Source organism: Giraffa tippelskirchi, chromosome 9 (genome assembly GCF_054371585.1).
Source record: "Giraffa tippelskirchi isolate mGirTip1 chromosome 9, T2T-mGirTip1v1.2.pri, whole genome shotgun sequence".
NCBI classification, from domain to species: domain Eukaryota; kingdom Metazoa; phylum Chordata; class Mammalia; order Artiodactyla; family Giraffidae; genus Giraffa; species Giraffa tippelskirchi.
The window spans coordinates 96,675,062-96,687,781 of NC_137283.1; the positions used below are offsets into that span (position 1 = coordinate 96,675,062).

At 36.9% G+C, this 12,720-nt stretch overlaps 1 protein-coding gene across 1 annotated transcript in view; it reads right to left on the bottom strand.

The window, feature by feature from the left end:
* Window positions 1-404: 404 nt before the first annotated feature.
* LOC145521897 (uncharacterized) overlaps window positions 405-12,720 on the bottom strand; it is a 70,644-nt gene continuing 58,328 nt past the window's right edge. The window contains exons 5-6 of the mRNA XM_081530873.1: window positions 9,872-9,927; window positions 405-733 (exon numbers count right to left, since the gene is read on the bottom strand). The gene's annotated coding sequence lies outside the window, so the exon portion shown is untranslated. The remainder of the gene's footprint in view (window positions 734-9,871; window positions 9,928-12,720) is intronic.

The window sequence follows — 12,720 nt, forward strand, 5'->3', positions numbered from 1 at the left end:
AGGTAATTATGTAAAGTATGTTTCCCAGTAGGAAAAAAAATCACAACTGCTTGGCAATAATGTAATATAAAAGTACATGTGCTAGAGAGTCTTAGTACCTTAGCTACCTTCAAAATTACTAAATTGTTTACTATTCCTCCATGGTAGGCAGGATTTAGAGTAAGGAAAATCTGGGGTTGTAGAATTAAGCCAACCTTGGTTAAAAATCTCAACTCTCACTTGCTACTCATGTGACCTGGGGCAATTTAGTTAATATCACTGACTCACCTTTCTTACCTCATAGAAATACAGTAGAGCTTAGTGGGACAATGTATGCAAAAGCCTTAGTGCCTGGAACATAGTGTGTTTGCAATTAAAGTTATTATCATTATTTTCATTACGCTTCAGGAAAGAGATTTTCAATGTTTTCTTAGAGTAATGATTAGATTTATCAATGTGAAGCCTCAAGGTTCCTCTTTTTTGCTTTATATTCCCTTTTCCCCTTCTAGTTAAGTCATTTATAGAAATAGTGTAAGTATACAGAAAGTAGGTCAAGTGTCTTACACAAAATAGAAGCTGATTCTCTTGACATGCAATAATCCAGAGGTGAATGGGTGGTGGTTCAAAGCGGTGGTTAACCCTGTTCAATGATGTCACCCGGGAATCTGATTTCCTTTCCTTTTCTTATCCACCAGGTGAAGTCTTCTCTTGAATGGCTGGAGCTGCTTCACTAGCACCTTGCCCACGTTCTAGCCTTTAGGATAACGGAAAGAGAAAATAGAGACCAAACATCTTCCTGTTAGAATATTGGCCCAGAAGTAGCATATTTCGATTCTCTCCATATCCCACTGATCAGGATAGAGACATATGGAGACACCTATTTAAGAGGAAGAATGTAAAAAATGATCTGTTGCGTGACCCTGTGCCAGGAGGAAGTGCAGAAATTCTCTTACTAAAGCAAAGAGGATGGTTAGCAGTCTCTGCCAGAAATAGTGAATTATACTGTAAAAGTATTATACTGTATTATATTGTGGGACTGGAGGCCAACATAACTTTGAATATGACTTGGATCGGTTCAAATAGTCTTGTGACCTTTAGATCACTGAGCTTCTACCAGTCTCAGCTTTCTCTAGGTCTCACCACCTTTCTTCTTCGCTGTTAGGGTACTCCTTAACCCTTCATCATATGGCATAACAGCAACAAACTTCACTGAGTGCTTGCTATGTACTGGACACTAATCCACATATGTCACATGTATTTGTTGTTCTTCAGTCACTGAGTCGTGTCTGACTCTCTGTGACCCCATAGACTGCAGCACGCCAGGCTTCCCTGTCCTTTACTGTCTCCTGGAGTTTGCTCAAACTCATGTCCATTGAGTCAGTGATGCCATCCAACCATTCATTCTCTGTCATAATAATAACAAACTTTATTGAATGCTTGCTATGTACTCAACACTAACCCACATGTATAATTTCATTTAATATTCTCAACAATTCTGTGAGGTCGGCACTACCATTATCCTCACTTTATAGACAAGGAAACTGAAGCATGGAAAAGTTAAGTAACTTGAACTGTTTAGATTTGATTTCAGGTTTCTTAACTCCAGAGCCTAAGTGTTTATGAGAAGAGTGGCACCTAGTTTTTTTTTTACTAACTTCAAAAAAATTTTTTAATAGAAGTATAGTTGATTTACAATATTGTGTCAATTTCATGTGTTCAGCAAAGTCAACCTGTTATACAGAGACATATATCTACTCTTTTTTAGGTTCTTTTCCCATACAGGCTATCACAGAGTATTCGGTAATAAATTCACACAAAATATAATTATGCCATGCTTTAAACAATCTAAAGTTTGCTTATATCTGAGAAGCCTACTTCCATCCCTGAGCTGTTTAATTTGCTACTTTGAGTGAAATATTTTCATTTTTATAATTTTAATGCCTGAATTATATGTCAACTACACAGACCATATGAAGATGCATACTCCAGGAAGAAGTGGGAAAGCATCTGTTTACACTCTAAAAAGTAACTCAATACTTGTTAGGTAAGCATTGCTAGGAAAACAGTATATCATTTGTGAAAAATTTCCATTTTAAGATGAAGGTTGCTACTGAAAGATTGTAATTTGGTACTATGTGTTCATATTCATACTGTAATCGAGAGTATCATTTTAACTGTACTGAAAGTGTTAGGACTAACTCAGATATGCAGTTAGAATCTCAAAAGCTTTACATTTGAATGTACATCTGAATCCAGATATGACCCAGGCTCTGTAAATATTAAGTTGTGATTTAAAAATTCAGAATGTACTTGCAGAATGTAAAATGCTATGCTCTATAGACTATAATGACTTCTTCCTTTTTACTTTTCTTGTCTCATTTGTTTTCAGATTACAAATATGGAATTAGCCTTTAGCCTTTACTCCAATTTGGGTAACTTGCTAAAGAATCAGACTTATAGGAATCCCCCCAAATTTTAAACTACAAATTAACAAGCTAAAAATACTTCAACCAAATAAGCAGGTATGCTTTAATGATAGAATCCTCACTAGTGGTGTTGCTGATAGGTAAAAACAAATATGATTTTTTCCAATCCACTGTCAAAATGTACGAACAACTAGGAAAATGGTTTATTTTATAAATGTTTTCAACAGAGACATAATTGAAAAACAATGTATATGACATCATAAAATTAGCTACACAGTGATGAATATCATAAGTTTTTGACATGTGCATATTTGAAAGAATCTATGTTTAATTTCTTTTATATAATAAAATTGTAAAACTGAATGTATATATAACACTGGTTTTCAACTTTGGCCATATGTTAGAATCACTTGGGGTGCTTTGAAAAAAATGACCTATGAACAATCAGAATCTTGGAGTGAAGCTGGGCATCCACAGTCTTTAAGATTTCCCAAAGATATTGCAATGCTCAACCAGGTTTGAGAACCCCTGGAATAAATACTTTGGCTTTACCGACTATGTTGGCATATGGGGATGTAGATAACACCTCCATATATGTGTGTGTGTGTGTTTGCGTGTGTGTGTATGTGTGTGTGAATACATAAATTTACATACACACATAGAGATAATAAGATAACAAAATCCCATTCCTTACCTTTTTATGTGTGACTTTTATTCTGATAACAATAGCATTTACTATGATAAGGTTAACATTTAAAGAGCTAAATGTCAGTGACTGTTATTAGTTTGTCCTTAACAAATTTTTAAATTTAAATCTCACAATGCCTTATGGAACAGATATTTTTTCCACTTTCATAATTAAGACCCTGAGACACAGAGTTGCCAAGTTACTTGTCCAGTGTCATACCACTGATAAGCTGTAGAGCCAGAGTTTGAAGATGAGCCTTCTCAATTTAGATTTTCAGCAGTCAATCATTTTACCTCAAGGCATTTAATAGTAGTTTATATGTTACTAACTAAGAGGTTACACTCCAGTACTCTTGCCTGGAAAATCCCATGGATGGAGGAGCCTGGTAGGCTGCGGTCCATGGGGTCGCGAAGAGTCGGACACGACTGAGCGACTTCGCTTTCACTTTTCACTCTCATGCATTGGAGAAGGAAATGGCAACCCACTCCAGTGTTCTTGCCTGGAGAATCCCAGGGACGGGGAGCCTGGTGGGCTGCCGTCTATGGGGTCTCACAGAGTCAGACACGACTGAGGTGACTTAGCAGTTAGCAGTAAGAGGTTATAAGAGGGAAAAATTAATTAGATGAGGATGAAGACCACTGTGAAAATATAGATAAGGTCATAAGATAATTATTACTGTTTATGTATTACTTGGTACAAGAAAGCTAATTTACTAAAATTATTCTAGGTTTTAAAATATTTGTTTTTAAATATATTAATTAAATGTATCTGGGTATGAAAGATCAAGTCCAACTAATAGGAAGAAATCTCAGAGATCATTTGAAAGATTTTAATGAACAGGGTGCTTTCTTATGTATTCTTTTTTGGGAATGTAGGCTGATACATTGAATCTGTTTAAAATAGGGGCTTTTTGTCCTTAATTTCAGAAAAAATTTTAAATATTTAGGATAAAGTTTCATGAAGCCTGTAGATGGCAGCAATCCTCTGTTATTGACTGCTGTTTGCTGGAGAACTGGCTAAAATTAGACGTAGGACTACCATCTGTGGTGGCTATGTACTGAAGTACTCAAGTGAAGGTGTATTCTCTATTTAGCTTTCCAAAAGCAATTTTATGTTATTGGTTTTGAAAAGCTATCCCATACTCTTTATTTGAATAAAGATTTGAAACATATTTGTCTGGATCTGTAGGAAAAGCCAAACCAAAGGCTGGTCATTCTCAAATAAAGTAGTATCAGGGAGCATTCTGTTTTCATTTTTTGACATTGCATTTAGGCAGTATGTACTTTTTCTAAATACAGTGACCTGCATGATTTATGTGGAATTCCAAAAGCAATGATCCAGTAAATTTACTAACAGTTTCAGTAAATTTGCTTCATGGATCCTGCATCTGATGATTGCCTTCTGCTCTTGGCATTTTCTGCCTAATATGCCATGTAATATGGTTCAAACCGAGTCTTATTTTGTCAAATCATTCACAGGAGAGGCTAGTGAAGGCTTTAACTGTACATTAAACAAAATGAAGCAACTGATGGTTTGGGTTGCATTGCTTTTGAAGGCTTTATTAGAGTTGTCAGGGAAAAAAAAATCATCCATGCTCCCATTGCCCTTCAAGCAAATCTACTTAAATATCTTCTGCTCAGTCGCTCAGGTGTGTCTGACTCTTTGTGGCCCCATGGATTGTAGCCCTCCAGGCTCCTCTGTCCATGAGATTTTCCAGGCAAGAATACTGAGGTGGGATGCCATTTCCTTCTCCAACTTAAATGTCTTGGATGACCCTTATTTTTGTTTTAAATTATGTAGGAATATTAAGATTGCTTTAACTGAGGTAACTGCTTGTGATCAATACCTCTCTTTGTCTTGATTAACTGGTATTGATGAGGAAGGATAGTTCTGTTAATACATTTTAATAAAATAAGAACATAAAACTCTTCAGACCCCAAAATATTTGGACTTATTCCAGCATCATTTGAGCTTAAAGAAACAGAGAAATATTTTGTGGATCTGACCCTCCATGGGCTGCATTCTGACAGTCAGATAAGTTTTGGCATAGCTGTATTATCTAGGCTGGTTTCTTACATCTTTTCTTTTTTTGTCAGTGGGCCAGAATCCAAATTAATATTTTTGGAAGCAGGACACCTTGTTCAAAAGTTGACAAGTCCAAGTAAATATTCATGTTTACCAAGACAAAAAGAGAGAAGAGATAAGCCAAAAACACTTACTTATAGGCATTTATTGTCTTTATATAATTGATCCTAAAGGGAAGATGAAAGCTAATGAGCTCCAAGGACTTACCCCTTAATTAGTTTTACACTGTTGTGGATACAATGAACCTAAAGCGATGCAAAATTTATATAAACGAATGCCTTTGCAATTCTGACCTGTAAGGGCAAGAGAAACATCTGCTTTCTGTTGATTTAGTGAAGAAGTTTCTTTATATAACTGTCTCTTGGGATATGATTAGCACCACAGAATCATTTTATAGTGAGATGCTTAATGGAACAACTTTATTCTGTGACAGAACTGTCACCAAACCATTTTTTATATTGTTTAAAATCAAAGAGACTATCATGATAGTCAGTTTCTATCATTTATAGAAATGTTTAATGAACCAAAAAAGTATCTATTTCTCTATCCTTGTCAGCATTATGTTCAATAACACAGCTGAAATAGGATTATGGGTTTCAAATGAATTTTTTTAAAGCCATGAATCACATTTTCTAAAAGCCATTTCTTTTTCTTTTTTTTGAAAAATTTACTGATGTATAGTTGACTTACAGTATTATATTAATTTCAGGTGTATAACATACTAATTCAATACTTTTTAGGTTAATATGTAAAGTTATTATAAAATATTGACTATTTTCTCTGTGCTGTATACTATATCCTTCTGACTTATTTATTTTGTAATTGGCAGCTTTTACCTCTTAATCCCCTTCACCAATTTCACCCTTCCCTCAATTCCACTCTCTTGAGGTAATCACAAGTTTGTTCTCTATACCTGTTAGTCTGTTTCTGTTCTGTTCTATTTGTTTGTTTTGTTTTTTAGATTCCACACATAAGTGAAAACATACAGTATTTAGCTTTCTTTGTATGACATTTCACTATGCATAATAACCTCAAGGTCCATTCATGTTGTCACAACTGGCAAAATAACATTCTTTTTGATGGCCGAGTAGTATTCCACTGCATATATATAAACTAGTTCTTCATCCATTCATCAGTTGATGAGCAGTTAGGTTGCTTCCATATCTTGACTACTGTAAATAATGCTGCTGTGAACATAGGGATACATATATCTTTTCTAATTAGTGTTTTTGCTTTCTTTGAATAAATGCTCAGGAGTAGAATTGCTGATTCATATGATGGCTCTAGTGCTAATTTTTTAAGGAACCGCCATACAGTTTTCCCTAGTGGCTGTAGCAACTCACAATCCCACCAATAGTGCTTGAGTTCCTTTTTTTTTTCTTTTTTGATGTTCTTTTGGAAGGTTTCCACTCTTCTGCTCTCCGGGTTGCTTATGCATTCTTTGGTACCACCTAGTCTGCTGTTAATTTCTTCTAGTGCATATTTTATTTCAGTTGTTGTATTATTCAGCTCTGATTGGTTCTTTTTATATTTTCTAATTCTTCACTGAAGCTCTTACCAATGATCCTCTATTCTTTTCCCAAGTTCAGTGAGAATTTTTATGACAATTGGTTTGAATGCTTTTTTGGGTAACTTACTTATTTTCATTTCGTTAGGATTTTTTTCCTGGGTTTTATCTTGTTCTTTAGTTTGAAATATATTCCTCTGTCTTCTCATTTTGTTTTATGTTCTGTTTGTTAGTAGGAAATTAGGTGAAATAGTTACCTATCCAGTCTTGAAGATGTATTTCTGTGTGGGAGCAGTCCTATTCAGTCAGAATGTGAGCATTGACTTTGACTGGGGAGCTGGGGTCTTAAGTGAGCTGGGCCAGAGCTTCTCCTTGAGTGTACTGGTGGTCGTGGCTTTGGTAGGGGATGAGGCTGGAGCCACAGCCCAATACAAGCTGCAGCTTTTCCCATAGCACAATAGTAGTCACCGCTTTGGCTGAGCTTCAGCCCTGTGTGGTCTAGGCGGTGTGCTGGGGAAGACATAGCTGGTCAGCCAGAGCACCAGGCACTTTTCATTCAGTCTTCTGCCTCTGTGCTGGGACCAGGAATGAGCAACTCTACATTCATGCCTATAACAGCAGAGCTTTGGTTTCCTTTAGTCCTCTGCTAAGTCTCACTGGTTTTCAAAACCAGGCCAGTGCCCTCATGTTCCTGAGTCCAGACCCTAGGCCAAAGTGCCCAATGTGGGGCAATCACTTAAGGTGATTGCCATGTCTGTGATATGTCCCTCCTCCTCTGGGTTACCTGTGGGGTGGTGGTGATTCCTGTGGATCCCAACTGGATTGCTTCTCTTCTTGTTCTATCAGTCTCAGTTGCACTCTTAGATGTAGAGAAGCCTTTCTGTCAGTCCTCAGGCTGTTCTCAGAGAGAGTTGTTCTATGTGTAGTTGTAGTTTTGGTGTGTTTGTGGGAGGAGGTGAGCTCAGGGTCTTCCTACACTGCCATCTTGATCTTGCCTTCCCTAAAGGCCATTTCTTGGAGCCGTAAGAGATTATTTCTAGTTTTAATTAAATACCAGAAACTTGAAATTCATGAACTAATTCTTTTATTCAACAAATATTTGAGTGCCTACTTTATGCCACAATGTATTAGAATAAGAGAAATGTAGGACTCATCCCTATGAAATCGGGGTTTTTCCAAGTAAGAGGGGGATTAAATAACTAATTTCACAAAGTACTTTAAAATGATAACTGTGCTTTTTATGTTGAAGGAAAAGTACAATTTATCATTAAAATATATAAAAGAAATATATAACATAACCCGGGATTTCCAAAAAAGAGTCCCTAAAGAGTTTTTTAATTCTTTATCTAAAATAAAATAAGATGTGAACACCTACATAGTTCACATGTTTCCACTGGTGAATGAAATCTTTGCATTTACATAAAATGCTTATATGGCAACTCAAAGAGAAAAATATATAAGAAAGTAGGAAAAAGAAGTTGGCATATTCTGTTAGCAAAAACATAGATATGTTGGTGCTATGATCTTTAATAAAAAATCTCATTCAGGTGAGATGGATATATATTTATTTAAACAGGAGAAGATACATTTGTTTTTTAGAAATGAATTTAACTTTCATTAAATCAAATTAAATCAAATTTGATTTTTTGTAAGATGATTCTTATAAGCGGATTAAGCTTTTCTGAAAATGAACAGGTTGAAAATTTAGTGAATATTTGCTTAAAAAAACATGCTGAATTTGAGTGACTATACATTTGTAGAGAAACAAAAACGAATCTGGAAAAAATGTGATGCTCATCCCTGTGTATAAGTTTGTCCAACTCTTGTGAAAATGAGATCAGACTCATAAAGCATGAACACGTTATCGCCCAAGGGATATACAAAGCTATTCACACTTTTTAGATTGAATTCTAGTAACTTCTCAAATATAAGGGATTGGTTACCAGTAATAGAAAGGAAGGTTATGACCAACCTAGATAGCATATTTAAAAGAACAGACATTACTTTGCCAACAAAGGTCCGTCTAGTCAAGGCTATGGTTTTTCCAGTGGTCATGTATGGATGTGAGAGTTGGACTGTGAAGAAAGCTGAGCACCGAAGAATTGATGCTTTTGAACTGTGGTGTTGGAGAAGACTCTTGAGAGTCCCTTGGACTGCAAGGAGATCCAACCAGTCCATCCTAAAGGAGATCAGTCCTGGGTGTTCATTGGAAGGACTGATGTTGAAACTGAAACTCTGATACTTTGGCCACCTCATGTGAAGAGTTGACTCATTGGAAAAGACCCTAATGCTGGAAAGGATTGGGGGCAGGAGGAGAAGGGGACGACAGAGGATGAGATGGCTGGATGGCATCACCAACTCGATGGACATGGGTTTGGGTAAACTCCGGGAGTTGGTGATGGACAGAGAGGCCTGGCGTGCTGCGATTCATGGGGTTGCAAAGAGTTGGACACGACTGAGAGATTGAACTGAACTGAACTGAATAGAATTTGATTTTAATAATGGAATAGTTTTTTAAAACTCAAAAGTTCCTGGAAATGTTTGAAAGTGAGAGAGAGGGAAAGAAAGAGGCTATCAACAACAAATTTAGTGGAGAAAAATAAAAACATTAAAAGGAGAAACACAAAATGACAAAGCAAAACAACAAAATCAATTCCTGAAGATATAGATGAATGAATTGTCCTTTTGATGCCAGAAATTGTTTTTTCACTCTTTAAATATATGTAAAAATGTCCTGTCTATGTTTTAGATATTCTACTTTTAGTACACATTTCTATTTTCATCTACTCAATCCTTGACGTGTTCTCAAGTCTTGTCAGCCAAGTAACCAGATTTCTGCGTTTCCCATTAGTCTTATCAAAAAATCACTTTCTATTATTACCTATCTAGGCCACTCTTGCAAGTAAAAAGATAGTTTTAAAAGGTTAGTATATGTTTCTTAGAGTCTGATTTTTAAAGTCAAACCCTTAATAAGAATCTAGATTAATGATATGTTTTCATACATAGTGGCATCTGGATAAGAAAAACTTTTCAGCAATTAGCCTATTAAATCATTCAAAATTTATCCATTTCTCCTGGGATTGATATTTTAAAAGTTATCTACTTTATCTACCAGAAACAAGACAATTTACTTATTCAATAATATATATCAAACATTTACTATATAAGAGTTAGGCATCAACTCACAGTGATCAACATCAGACAGAGGTCCCTTCTCTCATGAAGCTTATATTCTAGGGAGGCTGCAATAATAAAACATATTTGTTGTTTAGTGGCTAAGATGTATCCGACTCTTTTGTGATCCCATGGACTATAGCCCGCTGGGTTCCTCTGTCCATGGGATTTCCCATGCAAGAATATTGGAGTGGGTTGCCATTTCCTTCTTTCTCCAGGGAATCTTCCCAACCCAGACATCAAACCCATGTCTCCTGCATTGGCAGGTGGATTCTTTATCACTGAGCCACCTAAGAAAGTCCAATAAAATATACACACACAAGTAAACATTTGTGTGTAAAATGGAAAGATTTAAAAACAGGAAAGCAAATTGTGCATGTACAAAGTGATGGGCGGAGAAGGAAATGGCAACCCACTCCAGAGTTCTTGCCTGGAGAATCCCAGGGACGGTGGAGCCTGGTGGGCTGCCATCTATGGGGTCGCTTATGACTGAAGCGACTTACCAGCAGCAGCAGCACAGTGATGGGATTGTAAACTTTTCTTCCCTAAGCAATAAGTTTGGATCATACATTATAAGAGTGAAGAGATATTGATTGTTCATAGGTATTTAGATTATTTTTTTCCAAGCAGAACATGTGGTCTTCCCTGGTGGCTCAGATGGTAGAGAATCTGCTTGCAATATAGGGGACCCAGGTTCAATTGCTGGGTCAGGAATATCCTCTGGAGAAGGGAATGGCTACATACTCCAGTATTCTTGCCTGAAGAATTCCATTTAGATAATTTTTTCCAGGCAGAACATATAGCTGACTTCAAAATTCTCTTTTAATTCTGCATTCCACTTATGCTCAAAATGGCACATGGAGTTCTGCAAATTCAGTAGAAATTAGAGTCTCTTTTTGGAACAGTGACAAATATGTGGGCACCTCTCCTAGGATTTGGCAAGTTTTTCTTGGGAACGTTTGCTATTAGAGTAGAAATTAGAGTCCTACACTTTCATTAATTTAGTCCAGAGTAAAAAGTGGATGGAATTGGCCATTATTGGAAGAATATGAATCAGTTATTAGGATATTGCAGAAATACAGGTGAGAAACCCTGTTAAGTTGGTTGATGATGGTGGAAGTAGTGGAAATAGAGGGATAAGAAATAGAGGAATAAGAAAAGCAGGAGCTTGGTGATGGTTAATATTTGTTATGCTCAAAACGTCTCATTTTGGCCAGGGTCTAGGCAATAAGAATCAAAAGCATTCCTGGGTATTAAATAAGGAAGATGTTTCTTAGCAAACATGTGTCTGAACACTTTAGGGCAAGTAGGCAAAGAATTTAATGGCTATTGTCACAAATTCTGTATATGTTTTGAGTGGCTCCATATGAGCTCAAACAATTTTATAGGCATAATCAAATGAACACCAGAGAAGCATTTTGAGTGAAGTAAACTGCCAATACTATTATTTGCTGCCTGTAGAAAGACTATATATCTTCTTTTCTTTTCCCTGACTTTTGAGAAGAAATGCTAACCTTAGCCCCTCTGATATCAATTAAGTAAGTTTTATAGCCTTACTTGGGATCACAATAAACTGTGGAAAATTCTGAAAGAGATGGGAATACCAGACCACCTGACCTGCCTCTTGAGAAAGCTGCATGCAGATCAGGAAGCAACAGTTAGAACTGGACAAGGAAAAACAGACTGGTTCCAAATAGGAAAGGGAGTATGTCAAGGCTATATATTGTAACCCTGCTTACTTAACTTATATGCAGAGTACATCATGAGAAACACTGGGCTGGAAGAAGCACAAGCTTGAATCAAGATTGCAGGAGAAATATCAATAACCTCAGATATGCAGATGACACCACGCTTATGGCAGAAAGTGAAGAAGAACTAAAAAGCCTCTTGATGAAAGTGAGAGAGGAGAGTGAAAAAGTTGGCTTAAAGCTCAACATTCAGAAAATTAAGATCATGGCATCTGGTCCCATCACTTCATGGGAAATATACGGGGAAACAATGGAAACAGTGTCAGACTTTATTTTTCTGGGCTCCAAAATCACTGCAGATGGTGACTGCAGCCATGAAATTAAAAGACACTTACTCCTTGGAAGGAAAGTTATGGCCAACCTAGATAGCATATTAAAAAGCAGAGACATTACTTTGCCAACAAAGATCCGCCTAGTCAAAGCTATGGTTTTTCCAGTGGTCATGTATGGATGTGAGAATTGGACGGTGAAGAAAGCTGAGCACCAAAGAATTGATACTTTTGAACTGCAGTGTTGGAGAAGACTCTTGAGAGTCCCTTGAACTGCAAGAAGATCCAACCAGTCCATCCTAAAGGAGATCAGTCCTGGGTTTTCATTGGAAGGACTGATGTTGAAGCTGAAACTTCAATACTTTGGCCACCTCATGGGAAGAGTTGACTCATTGGAAAAGACCCTGATGCTGGGAAGGATTGGGGGCAGGAGGAGAAGGGGACGACAGAGGATGATATGGCTGGATGGCATCACCGACTCGATGGACATTAGTTTGGGTAGACTCCGGGAGTTGGTGATGGACAGAGAGGCCTGGCGTGTTGCGATTCATGGGGTTGCAAAGAGTCGGACACGACTGAGCAACTGAACTGAACTGAACTGATAGTCTTGCTGAGTGAGACCTTAGTTGCATCCTCAGCCCCAGTTCACTAGGATGTGTGAGCATGCATGCAGTTGGTTGTGGGTTTTTGGAAGATGGCTTGACTTAGAAAAAGTTAAGAACAAATTGAAGAGTTTCTTGGCAGTATCATGTCTCTTATAATGTGTGAAATAAATATTTCTGATGCTCTTTTGCAGCCTTTTGCCAAAAATTTGATTTGGACATCAGCTTTTCAATTTATGACA